This window comes from Myotis brandtii, unplaced genomic scaffold (genome assembly GCF_000412655.1).
Source record: "Myotis brandtii unplaced genomic scaffold, ASM41265v1 scaffold604, whole genome shotgun sequence".
NCBI classification, from domain to species: Eukaryota; Metazoa; Chordata; class Mammalia; order Chiroptera; family Vespertilionidae; genus Myotis; species Myotis brandtii.
This window is the reverse complement of record NW_005370286.1, coordinates 3,576,948-3,594,057: the sequence shown is the minus strand read 5'-3', so window position 1 is coordinate 3,594,057 and position 17,110 is coordinate 3,576,948. Positions and strand designations below refer to the sequence as shown.

At 50.4% G+C, this 17,110-nt stretch overlaps 1 long non-coding RNA gene across 2 annotated transcripts in view; it reads left to right on the top strand.

Moving 5' to 3' along the window:
* Positions 1-17,110, top strand: part of LOC106728392 — a 66,886-nt gene that overhangs the window by 37,273 nt on the left and 12,503 nt on the right. Inside the window, exons 4-5 of one of the 2 annotated variants that reach the window (XR_001364692.1) lie at positions 3,837-4,155; positions 6,702-6,735. The exons of the other annotated variant lie outside the window; for it this stretch is intronic. This is a non-coding gene — a long non-coding RNA (uncharacterized LOC106728392). Of the gene's footprint in view, positions 1-3,836; positions 4,156-6,701; positions 6,736-17,110 lie in introns of those variants that run through there. 2 annotated transcript variants of the gene reach the window in all.

Genomic DNA, 17,110 nt, shown 5'->3' with positions numbered 1-17,110 from the left:
TCTGCTCTAGTCCAGCTTCAATACTAACCAACTTCTGAAGTATTAAACTGTAAATCTCAAAAGACCTTTGTAAACAAACAAGCACCTTTGTAGCAGGCACATTCCTTCTCCACACACTGCCTTTAAAGGGCCTAAGAGACCCAGCAGGTGAAACCACGAGGTACTGGGGCATGCTCCCATAGTGTAGACTCCTGGAGGAAGGTGGGTGGGGCAGAGGCCTTCTCTCTGCTCTTGACCACCAGGGGGCAGCACCTAACTATGCTCAGTGAACTGGCTCTGTCTCTTGGGACTAGGAATCTGGAGAGTGATCTCAGAGGTGGGCCCGGGTCCAGGCTATTCAGGGTGGCAGCAGCGGAGTTGCCAATGCAATGGCCACGGTGGGAGTGTCCAGTGCTGCCAACAGTGGCATAAACACAACTGTGCTCTCACCGGTAACTTCCATGGTCCTGCCTTTTTTCTCCACTTCTTGTTCAACTTTGTGAGCAACGCATTACCTTCACCCATAGCTTTCATCAGCTTCTCAAATGGGTCTATGCATAGTAAAGTGGCAAGAGTCACAGTTATGTCATCTTTCTGCCTTTAAGGGCAGAGTTAGCCAAGACTCTGGGTTGCAAGTGACAGAAACCCAACGTAAGCTGCCTGGGACAAATGGGAACTTAATGACTCACATGCCGGTGGAGCTCAAAGCCCTGAAGGAAGCACAGCAGCCCTGAGGGTCCTGGGGACCGGGTTCAGAGCACATTGCTATCAGGATCCTCTCGCGCATTTCTGCTTGCCTCTGCTCGGCGCATTCTATTCAGCAAATTAGCTTTTCTTCCCATGCCACAGAGGGTGGCACCTGGCAGCCCTCAATTCCGTCCCACCTCCAACTCCGCATGAAAATCCTGAGGAAGGGTTTTGAGCAGCGCCCTGTGTTGGGTCTTACACTCGCCATTGGAGCAACCACAGGGCCAAGGGAGCTGTGTGCTGGGGTCCAGTTGGCTAGGCTGGTGTCCGCCCTTGTGTACTGTGGGGCGGAGCACAGTGATGGCGGTATGCCAGGTGCCCATCATGGGGGCAGAGGAGGGGCAGGTCTCTGAAGGGGTGTGTGTGTGTGTGTGTGTGTGTACGCTGGACAGTGAACAGTATCAGCCGTCTCCTACCAGTGTTATCGCCATTTTACAGGTTAGGAACATGCGCCTCTGTAAAGTCAGAAGGAGGCAGGGGTGGTGGAAGGAGGATTTGAACCTGGGGGGCCTAATTTCAAGTGTAGTGTCTGTTCTTCTCCTCCTCTGCCTTTTCAAATAGTTGCCAAGAATTTCTGAAAGGTTGTATTATGCATAATCTCTCTGTTGGCCCACACATGTGCTCTGTGAGCGTTGCGGTTTACAAGTAAGAGTCCTTAAGCAGCCTTGGGCCTTGCCCATCACTCACAAAGGGAGGTGCTGCTCAGCCCCCCTGGTCTCTGGGCTGCCCTGAGATCCTGTGGACCCCTCCCTCCCACTGGGGTGGAGAAGGAAAGCCTGGTTCTAAAAGGAGTTAAGCAGCCCTTGGCTCAGTGGATAAAACGTTAGCCCGTGACTGAAGTGTCCTGGTTGCGGTTCCAGTCAAGGGCACATACCTGGGTTGCAGGCTCAATCCCCAGCCCGTTTGGGGCACATGTGGGAGGCAACCAACCAATCAATGTGTAGCTCTCACATCGATGTTTCTCTCTCTCTCTCTTCCCCTCCCTTCCACTCTCTCTAAAAAAAAAAAAAATCAATGGAAAAAATACCCTCAGGTGAGGATTAACAACAACAAAAACCCCACAAAACAACACCAACAAAAAGATGGGGTCTAAAGAGTTAAGCAGAAGAATCCAGTGCTAAGCACTTAGCACTGGGCACTGGATAACAAGTAAACATCTGATAAGGTTACTTACCAGCTCCTGGCTGCCCCTGGAGGGGGTGCAGTGTGGCTTCCTCTGGGCCATTTCCATGGGCTCTGTTGTTTGTCTCCTTGTTTACATGCATGTTTTCTGTCTCTCCCCACTCCCCCCAAATAAGCTCCAAGCGAGGACATTGCTAGACACATAAGTGCTCAATAAAAATATTTGTTGGATGGACAGATGGATGGATGGATGGAATGGAGGGGTGAGGGAAAGAGTTTCTCCGGCCCTGGAATAGATTTTTTGAATTGTTATTACATCTCGCCAATTCCACTCCAGTGGCCGTTTATTTCCTACTGAGTAGACCCAGTGTGTAAAGGTAGAAGGACAAGGACAGGGCTACACACAGTTAGAGAAGGTCCCTGGTAAAGGCTCCCCCTGCCTCCCCTCCCACAGTTACCTTCCTGCTACAGATGCCTGGGCTGCTCTAATTGACCTTGAATGAGGTGGTGTTTACTGCTGCAGCTTAGCAGCCATTGATCTGGAATTGATTTAGCCGGAGCTTTGAAAAGGAGAACTACAAGAACAGGGACAAAGAGCCCCATGCACTGAGGACTTCACACCATCCCTTCACCCCCTTTGCACCACACATTTACTGTGTGTGTACTTTTAAACAAATAAACAAACAATTAATGAATTACTGTAGAGAGAGCAGAGGGACATGGTCCAACTTTCTCCCAGCGGGAGGGCAGCTCGACTGCCCAAGACCCTGAAGGGCATTCCCTGTCCTCATTAGTTTTAATGGAGGGTCTGTCCATTCCCGTTCCCCGGGGGAGAGCGGGCAGCTGATCTGGGCTCGGTGGGTTGGGGCTTTGTCAGCGATTGTAAACTCTTTGGATCTGCTTTTTCTGTGGCAGTTCCAGCCCTTGGCAGGGCCCCCGGAAAGAGCGGAAAACTTGGGTTCTCATCTCGGCTCTGCCTGGCTGAGCTTGACTGTGCAAGTGACCTCGCTTTGGCGGCCTCAGATCACTCATCTGTAAAATGAGGGGGTTGGACAAGAACAGCAGTTTCCAAACCCTTTTAGTTCTCCCCCCCCACCCCCTGGAATCTGTTCTTTAAACCAAAACTAACTGGGCCATTCCCCCCGCACCCTCCCCCCCATATGTGAAATCAACATTGTAAAGGAAGATGGGGGAGGGAGAGGCAGCGTGGTGCTGTGCTTCCCATCCCTGATCTCCAGTCTGAGAGGGGGGTTCCAGGGAGCCCCCCAATGTCTGCAGGACACAGCTCATAAACCACTTCAGGCCCCCATCCAGCTCTAGTTGGAGTTGGTCCTCATCAGAAGGCCTCATGCTTTAGCAGCTAGTAATTGGAACTGGACATAAAGGGCCCGAGCCCTTAATGATTAGGAGGTTATTTCTCCATTCACTTGGTAACAAGGAGTCCACGGCAGGCCCTCCAGGGCTGAGAGCTGGCATGGCAGCGCCACGGCACCATCTGGGAGAAGAGGCCCAGCTCCTTTTATCTTTCAGTTGCATCATTTTGAACACATGGCTGCCATCTTCAAGGTTGCCTCAAGGTCAAAATATGGCTGCTGAAGCTCCAGACATCACACTCACATTCTAAACAAGAAGAAGGAGGCAGAGGTAAAAGGCAGGCAGGCACATGCCAATTCATATGCTCCCTTCAAACAGCTCTCCCGGGGGCATGACTGGGGATCCCAGATGATGGCTCCTTGGCAAGAACCGTGTCATGTGACTACTTCTGGCTACAAGCGAAGCCAGAAAACGTTATCATCATTATTTTTAAAATCAGGGTTCTGCTAATAATGACAGCAGGAGGGTACTGGGTAGGCCACAAGAAAAACCCAGCACAACAGCTAATACCTACGGATCACTTACAAGATCCAGGCGCCATGCTGAGAATTTTATGTGCATTATCTCATTGAATTCTCCTAACTGCCCACTCATTCTCCATTTCTGTTTTGTAGCTGAAGATGTTGAGGCTCAGAGAAGTTCAGTGACTGGGCCAAGACCCCACAGCAAATAAGTGATGCAGCCAGGGTATTAACCCAGGCCCTCGATGCTGCCGTCCACACCCTCGCCCATTGTGGTGAGGACCATGAAGTAAGTTACATCCAGGACCTTTCACTGCCATTCCAGCATCTTTTAAAGATGGGGACACAGAGTGCGCTACCCAGAGTGCCAGGGCCCGGCCTTTGCTGCTCCTCCGCAGGCTCCGTAGGTCTTCCTCCTGGTAACGGAGGCGGCGGTGACAGACTGAATTGGCCCTGATGCCTTTCCCAGGAGGTAAGTATTTTAGATACAGTTTGGAGGAGGTTCAGGGGAAGCAGTCTCAGGAACTTGACTTGCAGGAATGATTTATGAAGCCAGATGAAAAGAGCTGACTAGATGTGGGCTGGCACGGTATGAAAAGTGAGACAGGGAGGGAGGAAGTGGGCGCAGAAGTGAAATGTGCGGACGGCCCTGAGTGTTCCAGAAACGTCGGGCAGGGCTGCAGGGGTGAGAGGCTAGCGGTCCGGACTCAGACCCAGCTGAAGAAGGCAGGCTAGCCCTTGGCTCTATCAACCAGATGTGTATTCCCTGCTCACTCTGCCGTCGGCTCTGCGACGGGAGGTGGGGTGGCTCCTGCCTTCATGGCACCGAGGAGCCAAGAGGCAACATTTCCCTTTTTATATTTTATCGTCACAGCAATAGTATCCCATTTTGCACATGAGAAGCCTAAGGCAGAGCCGGCTCCTATGGCTTCAGGTCCCGGTGATATCCCACACGGGCAGCCAGTGGCAGATCCAGGAATGGGGATGGCATCAAAAGTGGTATTTTCACTTCTGGCCGGCGTGGCTCAGTGGTTGAGCATTGACCTATGAACCAGGAGGTCACGGTTCAATTCCTGGTCAGGGCACATGCCCAGGTTGCAGGCTCGATCCCCAGTGGGGGTTGTGCTGAGGGCAATGATTCTCTCTAATCATTGATGGTTCTCTCTCTCCCTCTCCCTTCCTCTCTGAAATCAATTATATATATATTTTTAAGTGGCATCTTCACTCAGGTCAGAGGTTGGCACACAATAGAACAGAGTAAATGCCATCTCTCTGTATCTCACATAGCTTATAACTAAATCCAGGGACATAGCTCCTTATTAGGATTTCTCATAAGGGAAGTTCAACTTCCGTTTTAATACTTCGGGAATAATACTTACCAAAGAGGACGTGGGAACAGACTCCTCAAAGACAAAGCAGGCCTGCAAACTAAATTCTCATGAGCCAACACAGAACGAAGAACGAGACAGCTGCTAACGGGATTTTATTTTATAATTGAATTCATTTTTGTTGTAAGGGGGGCGTTCTGGGGTATCGGTAACATTCTATATCTTGATCCGCTTGTGAAAATTCATCGAGCTTTTTTACTTGTGTACTTTTATTGAAGTATACTAGATAAAGTTTCTTTTTAAAAACAAGTGGCATCTTCCACAATTTGAGGCCCCAAGTTGGCGTTTTGGTTAAGACTGTGATATGGCAGCGACCACTAGGTGTCTCCCAATCTCACTCTCCCTTTCCCTTTTGGAAGGAGACTTTTTTTTTTTTTTTTGCAGTTTTTGTTTGTTTGTTTATTTTAAATTTGATTGGGGTGACATTAGTCAACATGAACATATAGGTTGCATGTGTGGATTACTAATTTACAAAATCTGTATATAGGACCATGTGCCCACCACCCAAAGTCAAATCTCCTGTCACCTCATATTAGAACCTCTTTCTTCTCCCACCCTCTCCCTCTGGCAACCACTACACTGCTGTCTGTGTACATAAGTTTCAGTTTTATATTCCACATATGAGTTAAATCATATAGTTCTTAGCTTTCTCTGTTCGACTTATTGCACTTCGCATAATGTTCTCAAGGTCCATCCATGTTGTTGTAAATGACGCTATTTCATCCTTTCTTATGGCCGTGTAATACTCCATTGTGTATATGTACCACATCTTCTTTATCCAGTCCTCTATCGTAGGCACTTTGGCTGTTTCCAACTCTTGGCCACCATGAATAATGCTGCATGAGCATAAATGATTTGGAGTTTTTCAGGTATATACCCAGGAGTGGGATTGTTGGGTCATATGGTAGCTCTACTTTTAATTTTTTGAGGAATCACCAGACTGCTTTCCATAGTGGGTGTACCAGTCTAAATTCCCACCCACAGTGAACGAGGGTTCCCTTTTCTCTACAACCTCTCCAACACTTGTTGTTGCTTGTCTTGTTGATAATGGCCACTCTAACTGGGTATCTCATTGAAGTTTTAAGGAGACTTCTGATTTTTAACTGGGCACAGGGCCAGCTGGAATAAAAACTACATCTTTCAGCTCCTCTTGCAACTGGGTGTGGCCTAGTGACTAAGTTCCGGCCTTTGGGATGTGAGGAAATGTAGTGAGCAGCTTTCAAGCACTTACTTGAGGCAGGTAACTCGCCCTCTTTCCTTCTCTTCTCTCTGGGTTGAGAGTAGATAAGACAGCTGGAGCTTGGCAATTGTCTGAGCCCAGGAGGTAAAAACCACGCTGTGTAGACAGTGGCTCACAGGGCAGCTGGTCCTGGAGTATCATGGAGCTCCACCACAGCTCTGAACTGTTTTCCAACAGACCTCTCTCTTAAAAAAATAAAAAAATAAAAAAAAATATATATATATATTTCAGAAAGGAAGGGAGAGGGAGAAAGAGACAGAAACATCAATACATCAGTGATAGAATCATTGATTGGCTGCCTCCCGCACACCCCCTACTGGAAATCAATCCTGCAACCCAGGCATGTGCCCTGACTGGGAATTGAACTGCCATGACCTTTTTGATTCGTAGGTTGATGCTCAACTGCTGAGCCACACCGGCCCCAACAGATCTCTTTTTAGGAAGGTCAATAAACTTCTATCTCATGTAAGTAAATGTTTTGGGTTTTCTGTTTATTTGTAGCCAAACTTAATCCCAGTTGATATGTGTGATGGGCCAAACTCAGGTTATTTCAAGGAGGGGAAGGAGGGGAAGGAGTGTGAGTAGCTTCAACTCTATTGGTAACACCTTTGTTTCTCAAGTGGGGTGGTGGGCATACAGGTGTTAATTATGTTCCAATTATTTATACTTTTTGTTTATCCAAGTGATCCATAGTAAAGCTTTTAAAAAGACACTGGCAGAGTGCGTAACCAAGCAAGACCATGAGGTACAGAAAGAGAATCACCTTTTGGTGACAGTTTTGGCTTCACCCAGGCTCTGTGTCCAGATTAGCTTTGGTGTTAGGGCCTGAGTGCAGCCTCTGAACTAGCCTCATGGACAGAATAAGCAGGACTTGAAGGGGGAAGGGTAGGTCCCGCCTCTGGGTACCAAGCCCAGTGTTTGGAAGCAAGAAGAGAAGAACCCAAGGGCTAGGCACCACTCCCCACCCCGTATGGGTACCAAGCCCAGTGTTTGGAAGCAAGAAGAGAAGGAAGAACCCAAGGGCTAGGCACCACTCCCCACCCCGTGCTGCTGAGACCCTGTCTGGATTAGGTCCACAGGAAGCTCTCACTACAGACAAATCAATGGAGGGTCTCTTGACCCCACCTACCCACCCCACCCCTCATTCATTACCCATCATTCCTCACCTTCATTTTAGTCGGGAAAAGTTTTTCAAAAAACACATTTTCATTGCAACAAATTTGACCGGATGTGATTAAAGTAAGGCATGGGTATAAAGCCCCCCAGATCTAATCCCACACCTCAGAGCTGCCATGTGGCTGTTGGCAAAGCCAAATGAAAGGCTGGCATCCCAGGGAGACCAAGCTGAAGTCTTCAGCCACTGGTGGATACTGCCGGCAGGGACTGTAGCCTGCAGTGGCTGGGCAAAGGGCTTCTACAGTGGAGAGGATAGGCCTAGGAGCTCCTTGAACTTGTAACTCTGCTGCACCCCTGGGATCGGGATGTTTCAGAAGAGGCAGACCGACTTCTCGCCTTGACCCCTCCTCAGTCTTCTGGCCGCATCTCACCAGGAGAGGCCTCAGAACCCAGGAGGCTGCTTCCTCCCAACTTTGTGATTCTCTTTCAAAAAACGGCAGCAGCACCACGCACGCCTGAGTACCATGGTGATAGACATCACAGAAACACACGACAGACAGGCATCTTGTGGGATGTCTTGAGTCTGATGAATCACATGTCAGGAACGGGCACCCTGGATCTCAGAGCATTCAAGGTTGCAGCAGCAAAAAGAGCTTGTGGTGACACGCATGCCCATGCTGTTCCCCAGGTGGCTGTACAATGGGACATCTCACCTCATCTCTGCTTTGGTAGAGGAGGTAAAAAGCTATGTTTACTCCACTCCCTGGGAAGAGCCATGGAGACCACGTTGCTTGAAACAGGAATTAAGACAGAGCCTGCCAAAGGCTTTTTGTTGACTTTCACAATTATAATCATAGAAAGGCGTTTAGTTTTACTGCTGAATTGCCTTTACTGAAAAGCTGAGACTTTTTCTAGTAAATTCAAACTCCCTGTGTTTGACTCAACATGTACATGCACCAAGGATGTTATTAAATGGATTTTTGCATGAATTATCTCATCAAATTTATATGTTAAATCCAAAAATCTGGGAAATAGCCAATAGGAAACAGGTAAAATTATCCCCAGGTTACAGATGAGCAAACTGGCTTAGAAAGGGCTTAAATAACTACCAGAAATTACACAACTATAATGGTGAAGTACATAACTGAACACAGGCAAGTTGACTTCAGCGCCAGAATACATGGACTTAATCAGTATGATGTCCTAAAGGCACCTGATTCAGTTTAAATGTGTGGAAGGAAGATGTGGGCATTTATTACAGAAAGATCAGAAGGGCATCATTATAAGGGAAACTAGAATCAAGAGGCAGCCTCATAGAATTCTTTATCTTCTAGTGTAACCTAAGATGCTTTTTTGCTGGTGAAACAACAACAAAAGAAACCAACTAAAAACAGCAACAACCAAAAGACCTAAACAATCATTTAACTAATAAAGAGCATTTACTATCTTACATAAACAGAGGTCCAGAGATTAGGCTGCCCCAACAGTTGATTGACTTAGCAGTTCAATGCCAAGTGCAAGACCCAGGTTCTTGCCATGTTTTTACTCTGTCATCTTCAGCATTTTGACCTTTGTAAGATTGTCCCTCAAGGTCACAAGATGGTTGCCATCAATCTCACACAACATTTCCAAAGGCCAGAAGGCCACCTTTGAAGAATATGGAGCTGATTGCCTTTTATGTCTCTTTTTATATCAAACCATGCCATGTATCCATTCCTAAATTAATCACTGGCAAGGAGAATAGAATTACCACTGGGATTGTTTGGTTCTTAACCATGGCTGCATATTAGAGTCACCTGGGCAGGTGGGTTTTTTGTTTTTTTGTTTTTAAGTATCCATGTCAAGATCCAAAGCCTAGAGACTTTGCTTTAACTGATCTCATATAGGATTCATTCATGAGTATCTTTAAAATCTCCCAGACACTCTAATGTGCAGCCAGGGATGAAAACCCCTCATTTAGGCCAATCAAGATTTTTTCCCTGGAAAACTAAATTTCATGGCCCAGCCTGCTGTGAAACATATGTTACCTGATTGCTGACCAGAACCGAGGTTCTATTTAGCAAGGAAGAACATGAAGAGGTGGACCAGAGAGGGGGGTGGCTGTTGGGCAGGCAGCCAACATCTGCCACACCCCTTCACGTCTCCCTACACATGGAGACTGGGGTTCTGGCGGAGTGACAGCACAGTTAGAAAATTTTTTCTTTTCTGGCTCATCAGATGCCTTCAATGATGCAATCACTAGCTGAGGTCACACAGGGAAAGGAGAAAATGAGAGAGGAGGGGGAAAGGCCCCTGTGGTTCAATACTTTTGTGAGTAAGGGGGATGCCAAACTTCAGTTTTCTCAAAGTGTGGTCTCTGACCACAGGGGCAACTTATAATTCAGATTCGTGGGCTCTACTCCAGACCTGAGGAACTAGAACATCTGAAGCTGGCACCTGGGGATTGGCATCTTAATAGACATCACAGGTGGCTTCCTATATACTCCTGAGCTTAAGGACAATTGAGTTAGATGCAGCAGAAACGAAGAACTCGTGGTCAAAGTTTTTAATTTCTCCAGGAGAAGGGAGATTGAATATTAGCTTTCTTATTTTATTTTGGGTCCCAGTGATTTGGGAAGATGGAAATACTCATTTTAAAGTTGGCTCATGGAAGATAAGTATCACATGATCTCACTCATGTGGAATCTAATGAACCAAATAAAACTGATGAACAAAAATAGACCCAGAGACATAGAGGCAAGAACAGCCTGTTGAACCTCAGAGGGAAGGCAGGGGAGGGTGGGTGGGAAGAGATCAACCAATGAGCTTGTATGCATACTAGTATATGCATAACCCCAGGACACAGACAATGGGGTGGTGAAGGCCTAGGGGTGGGAGGGAAGGGAGTGGGCTGGAAGAGTTTAATGGGGGAAAAGGAGGACCTATGTAATGCTTTCAACAATAAAGATTAAGAGAGAGAGAGAGAAAGAAAGTTGGCTCATGGACCCAAAAAGCATCAACTCTGCAAATGAATGTAATGACTGTCGAGTTGCCCAGAGGTGTCTCAGCCCCAGGCCTGATTCTCCCTCTGAGAAGACAGGCAGCACAGAATGCCCACCGTGAGGAGGGTGCAGGGCTGGTTTCTGGGACTGCTCTTGGCATCTGGTAGTGGATCTGCGTATGTGCAGGTGTGTATGTGTGTGCAAGTAGTGCCTGTCTGTGTGAGGGGTGGTCCTTTAAGGTTCTCATGAAATACTGGAAGGACTATTAATTGAACCCTACTCCTTGATAAGAAGATTCTCATCCTGGAACAAGTGAAATAGAAACAGGTGGCTGAACACCTGACTTCCAGGTCAGGCCTGGCCCAGAAGTGGCGCTCCCGTGGCCCTCCAGGTTCAAGGCCTTCAGCCTCACCTCTAGGCTGTGCTGCACAGACTCTAATCTGATGTCACTAAATCCCAGGCTCCCCGTGGTCCAGAACTGCCAGCCACAAGTTCTCCAACATCTGCCCCTTTGTCCTCTGCAGCTGGTGCCCCTCTGCCTGCTCTGCTGATTCACCAACCTGAACACCTGGGGCCTCCCTCTAATACACCACCCTGACAACCTGGGGCCCACTTGTAATCAACCACGCTGAAATCTGGGACCTCCCTCTAAACCAGTGATGGCGAACCTTTTGAGCTCGGCGTGTCGGCATTTTGAAAAACCCTAACTTAACTCTGGTGCCGTGTCACATATAGAAATGTTTTGATATTTGCAACCATAGTAAAACAAAGACTTATATTTTTGATATTTATTTTATATATGTAAATGCATTTAACAAAGAAAAACCAACCAAAAAAATGAGTTCGCGTGTCACCTCTGACACGCGTGTCATAGGTTCGCCATCACTGCTCTAAACCATGCTGAACACCTGGGGCTTCCCCTCTAATACACCATGCTGAACACCTGGGGACTCCCCTGGATCCAACACGCTGAACACCTGGGCCCCGCCCCCCCAAGCTACTACACGAACATCTGTGGCCACCACGCTTATCCATCACGCTGAACACCTGTGTTCTCCCCTCTGATCCAACACACTGAACCTCTGGGGTCTCCCCTGTAATCCACCACGCTGAACACCTGGGGTTCCCTGAATGCGTCCACACCTCCTCCTCCGCCTGGCCAAGTCTGAACTCATCCTTTTCTTCTCACGATGAGGGCCCCATGTGGAAGCCAGTGCTGATCTCTTCTCCCCATGCAGAATTCCCACTCCCACCTTTGGCTCCAGCAGCCACCGTGAGGACTTCTATGGCAGCCCTTTGTTCCATGCCATGAGGCTGTCTCCTCTGGCTGGCAGTCCCTGGGGGCAGGGCTTCACTCTACATCCTCTGAGTCTTCAGAGCAGCAAGGGGCACATCAAGTGCTGGTGGGTGGAAGCAATGATGCTTGGCCCAGACGTGTGGTTAGAGCTTTATCTAAGTCCTCTTTGCATATGGGAACCACAGCCCAGGGGAGTGAGTCTTCCCTCAGTCACCACAATCCTTGAACCCTAACAAGTAAAACACAAGCCAACTCTATTGGGGCCAGACCTCTGAGAAGCTGGAGAAGCTTCCAGGGCAGGACCTGGGCTGCTGGGAAGGTTAAAGGCGGCCTCTTCCTTGAGGAGCGGGGAGCCAGCGTGGCGGAGAGGAGGCAGGAGGGGGCAGCAGGAGAGGGACGCAGGTGGGAAGGCCTTCTAGGAACTGCGATGTGTGCAGCAGCATCTTCTCTTTCATCTCCATGAAAGACCTCAAAGTCGGTGTCTCTCTTCTCCCATCTCCGAGAACACCAGCTCGGTGAGAGGACCTGCCCGAGGTTCCACAGCAGGAAAAGGAGGCCTGGCTGGGGCCAGTCTGTGTTTTTAAAAATCAGTGCAAGTGAGGTCAGGCTTGCTGTGACCTCCACGTGAGGGAGCCACTGGTCAGGGAGGCTGCTCACCTCTCTGGGAGACGGCTCCAACCTGAGCAGAAGGACAGGTGAGGCGCTTCCAGAACCCAGGTCACCTCCTGGCAGGCCAGGCCAAGGCTCCCAAAGCTTTTCCCCAAGCCTGCCAGGTGAGCCCCGGCCAGCCTGGGGCCTGGAGACAGGGCACGGGCACTGGCACCCACCGAGAGGGCGGTGTGGGCGGAAGAGGACGGCGCTGACTGATTGATGGGCTCATTGTGTGTAGATGAGCTGGATGGAGCCACAGGCCTCCCCGTCCACCCTGAGTCCTGTCAGCAGCTCACACCGTGACAGGCGCTGCAAGGTCCCCTGCAGTGCCTCACTATGCCATTCCAGCTCTCTTGAGCAGAAGGAAGGAGAGCAAAACGCACAAAAATGAATTCAATGGTCAAAGTCTCGGGTTTGTGTGTTCCAGCAGCCCCCCGTTTGTGCCAGCTCCTTCTTGGAGGCAGGTGGCTAGTGCCAGACGGGAACAACCTGGAAAACGTGTCAGATCCGTGTCCCAAGCCCGAGCTCAGATGCCCTGATGCAGCGCTGGGGGCCGCTGGGAAGGGGACTGTAACAGCCCCCTCAGAGGTCCCCCTGTGAGCGGGGCCAGAGTCTGTGCTGGAGGAAGACCTGCCTCCGCTGGGGACAAAACGCCAGTTCCATCGCCCTCGCTCCCTCTTGGTTTGGGGGTTTTCTGCAGGGACTCCCCTTTTCCCCACCAGGGCAGTCTGTGCCCGGACAGTCTGCCGGAGGGTTTTGAGTGCTGGAGCCGGCAGCGGCCATGGCCTCAGAGAGGATTCGCATGGACAGAACCGCCAGATGGGGGCTCTTCCCTCACACAGGTTGCAGTCGCATGCCCTCCCAGTCGCTCCCTCCCCTCCCTGGGGCAGGGCAGCCTGCCCTGACTTAGTAGAGGCAGGCTTAGGTGGAGCTATAAGACCATCCCTGGATCCAGGAGTTTGGAAAGAAGAGAGGCAGGAGGAAGAGAGGGAGGAGGAGGAGGTAGACAAGGAGGAGGCGAGGGATGACCTGTCACCTCTTCCCTGAATGACCTTGGCAAGTGAATTCACCCCACTGAGCCTCAGTCTCCTCACCTGCACAATGGGAACCACAGTGCCTGCCTTGCATAGTTTTTCAAGGATTAAATGCATATTAAGTACTGAGCTCAAGCCTGGCCCGCAGCTAGCGCCCAGGGAATGGGGCTGTTATTATTCATGGCGTTAGTGCTGCTATTAGCATACATTTTGTCTCCTCCAAGCTCCCAGCAGAGCTCTGGGCCCACGGGGGCAGCAGCTGTCTCTCTCTCTCTCTCTCTCCCTCTCTCATCTCTGCATCTCTGGTGCCAAGACAGCGCCTGGCAAGAACCTGGCACTTGGTAAATGTCTGTTGGGTTGAACTCAAGACTTATTCTTCTTCATTGTTCTGTGGCACTTTTTCAAATCCTCTGAATATATTATTCTATTTGAGGCTTGCCAAATGCCCGTGGGCCAGGCAGGGCAGGTGATACGATCATTCCCATTTTATAGCTAAAAAACATAGAGCTAAGCGAGGTGAAGCTTCCTGCTCCAGTCATGTGACTTAGCTGAGCTGAGGTCTGGCTCCTGACTGGGTCTCATGGCCACTGTGGGTGCACACCGTCCGCAGGAGGCAGAGGGCATTGCAGTGGGCTGGGTTGGAAATTACCAGGAGGACAGGAAGACAGGACTTTCATTAAATCTCAGGGTTTCCTGCCCAGAGATTCAGCAAGGGCTTCAGAGAGTGACCGAGTCTAGGTCATCTGGTCACACTGGTCTTGGTCCCTCTTCCTCCCCAGGCTCAGCCCTGCTCTGTGATCTGAGGTGGATCCCAGCTGGATGCTCCTGGGTCATCAGAAAGGACCTGGGAAGCTGCAGGGCCTTGGAAGCTGTGTGGGTTCCAGGCAGGAACTGCCCAGAGCAGTCGGAGGAGCTGGAGGCAAGAGGCCTTGCCGGCCACAGAACACCCCCACTGACAGGTCTATCACCAGGTTTTCTGACTTCCAAGCTTAGTCACTGCTTACTTCAGCCTGCGGAGAGACAAACACTTAGCAAAGCCCTGACCCAGATGCGGAGCAGGGAAGGGTGCGCCCGCCCTCAGCAGAACTGGCCTCTGGATCCAAGGTCTGGGCACACGGGAGGCAGCCAGGCTGCGCTTATGGTGTAGTTCTGTGACCCACACAGCTGCCCCTTATTTTCCTGGTCTCACTCCTGAGCTTTTAGGGTGTAGGAAGCAGATGCCTGCTGCCTCCAGAGACAGCCTGGCGTGTGGCATCTGGGCTTAGCTGGGCGTCTTTGCTGCAAGTTGCATGTCTGACGACTCCATGAATCTCATTGTGGGGTCAGGCCGAAAAGGCAGCAGCTCCCTGGGGGCTCTCTTCTCACAGCCACAGCACAGGTGCAAGGAGAGGGCAGCTCCCACCGAGATCAACACTTGAATCAGGAGACGGAGTAAAGCAGATTGCCCTCCCTACCGTGGGTGGGTCTGACCTAATCAGTTGAAGGCCTGAATAGAACAAAAAGGTTGGCCCTTTCACAAGTAAGAGAGAATTTGTCCTGCCTGCCTGTTGACCTGGGACATCAGTCTCCTTCTGCCTTTGAACTCAGACTGAAATGCCAGCTCCTCTGGGGTCTTGAGCCTGCCAGCTTCAGATGGCACCATCTCCTCTTGGTTCTGTTCTTCTGGCGGGTCCTGACCAATGTAAGCTTCAGTTGCTCCCCTAGTTTGGGGTGTGCTGATGCCCAGCAAGGGCCCTGAGGAGGAAGACCTCCCACCCAGGAAGCCAGGGCGGTTGGTATTATTCCTCTTATTTCTGCTGTGTCCTTCCCCTCTGGCTGCCTCCCCATCATTGTCACTGAGTCCTGCTCCTGGGTGGGCAGAGTGATCGCCAGAAGATGGTGAACTGGCACGGAGGGGGCAGTCCCCAGAAGCACTAGCTGAGTCACAGGGAGACGTCGACAGGGCAGGGCTGGGTGGGTGCTAATTTATGTTGCTTTTCCCAAAGACTAGGGGCTGAATGTCAGGGCTGCTAATCCGTCTCCGAATGGCTCCTGGCACATGGAATTAAATCCAGAATTAAAATTCAGCGCTTGCTCTGGACTCGAAAGGCAGACTTCGCTGTTTTCCTTGGGGATAAAGGGAAGCCCAGGGTTGGCCTAGGAAGTGTGGCCACGGCAGTTGGGAGCGGAGGGGCGGCTGGGTGGATGTACTGTCTGCTGTGTGTTGAAAGGAGACAGAATCCCTGTCACTGTGGGGTCTACAGATGTAATTGGGGACCCTGGAGGGGGCACAGGAGGCTCCAGGACCCTCAGATAGGAAATAGCTTCTCATCCAGCCTGTTCTCAAGTGTCTGCCCTCCCTGCAGCCTGGGGCACCCATGCCCTGTCCTCAGCCCTTCATGAGGTGCCTGTCTCATTTTCTCCTATTTTTCTTTTAAATATTATTTGTTGATTTCAGATAGAAACATTAATGATGAGAGAGCATCATTGACCAGCTGCCCCCTGCACGCCCCATTCTGGGGATCGAGCCTGCAATCTGGGCATGTGCCCTGACTGGGAATCAAACCCTGACCTCTTGGTTCATAGGTCGATGCTCAACCACTGAGCCATGCCGGCTGGGCTCTCCTAATTTTCTAGTAGTTTGCTTTCAGAGGCTGCCTGTGGCCCTGGCAGGAGGGAGGTGAAGCCAGCGGGACCCAGGAGGAAGGCGGCCTGCTCCTCACTCCACTCAGCTGTGCCCTCAGGCTCTATTCCCTGGGTGCCCAGTGTGTAACCCACATCCGGGGACCCCACGTGGGGACCCCACTCATGGGAGGAGGTGGCATAGTGGAGTGGTTAATTCTGGAAGGACTGTTAGGATTTAAATCCCAGCTCTACCCCTCAGTAGCTGTGTGGCCCTATGTCAGTTCATGCCTGTGTGCCTCAGTCTCTTCATCTATAAAATGGGAAGGATAATGGTTCTCACCTCCGGGCGTTGTTCCAATGAATGTCATTAATGGATTAAATGAGTTAAGACCATAAAGCACCGGCTCAGGCTCGTCGTAGGAACCCAGCTCTGTTGGTGATGATCCGACTAGTTATGATTGATCGCAGGAGGGCCCCCGGGCCTTCCTCATCTGTTAAATGAGATGATACTGCCTGGTCCAGGGTCCCGGGAAGATTCCCTGACTTCCCGGTCCTTCCTTTTCTCTTTGGTGAACATCCTTTACTCTCACTGTTGATTGTTTAGAGCAGCCGTGGGCAAACTACGGCCCGCGGGCCGGATCCGGTCCGTTTGAAATGAATAAAACTAAAAAAAAAAAAAGACCGTACCCTTTTATGTAATGATGTTTACTTTGAATTTATATTAGTTCACACAAACACTCCATCCATGCTTTTGTTCCGGCCCTCCAGTCCAGTTTAGGAACGCATTGTGGCCCTCGAGTCAAAAAGTTTGCCCACCCCTGGTTTAGAGACTCAACATCAACCCATCAAGTCAAAGAAACGTAATCAGGAGTGGAGACAGCTGGGTCTAAAATGCTGCCTTGTCTTGAAAAGCCCAGCGGCCGGGGGCAGGTTCTGCTTGTTCCCAGGGTTGGGAGTTGCCCAACGGCCTGGCCTTCTAATGGTCCAGGCCCTGTAGGCCCTACACGTTAGCCTCATGGTCTTCGCCTCATGGTCCCCTCTGCTGTGCGACTCAGGAGGAACTCACAGAGGAAAGCGTTCAGCCCTGGACACCACCCCCAGCCCCCTGGACACCAC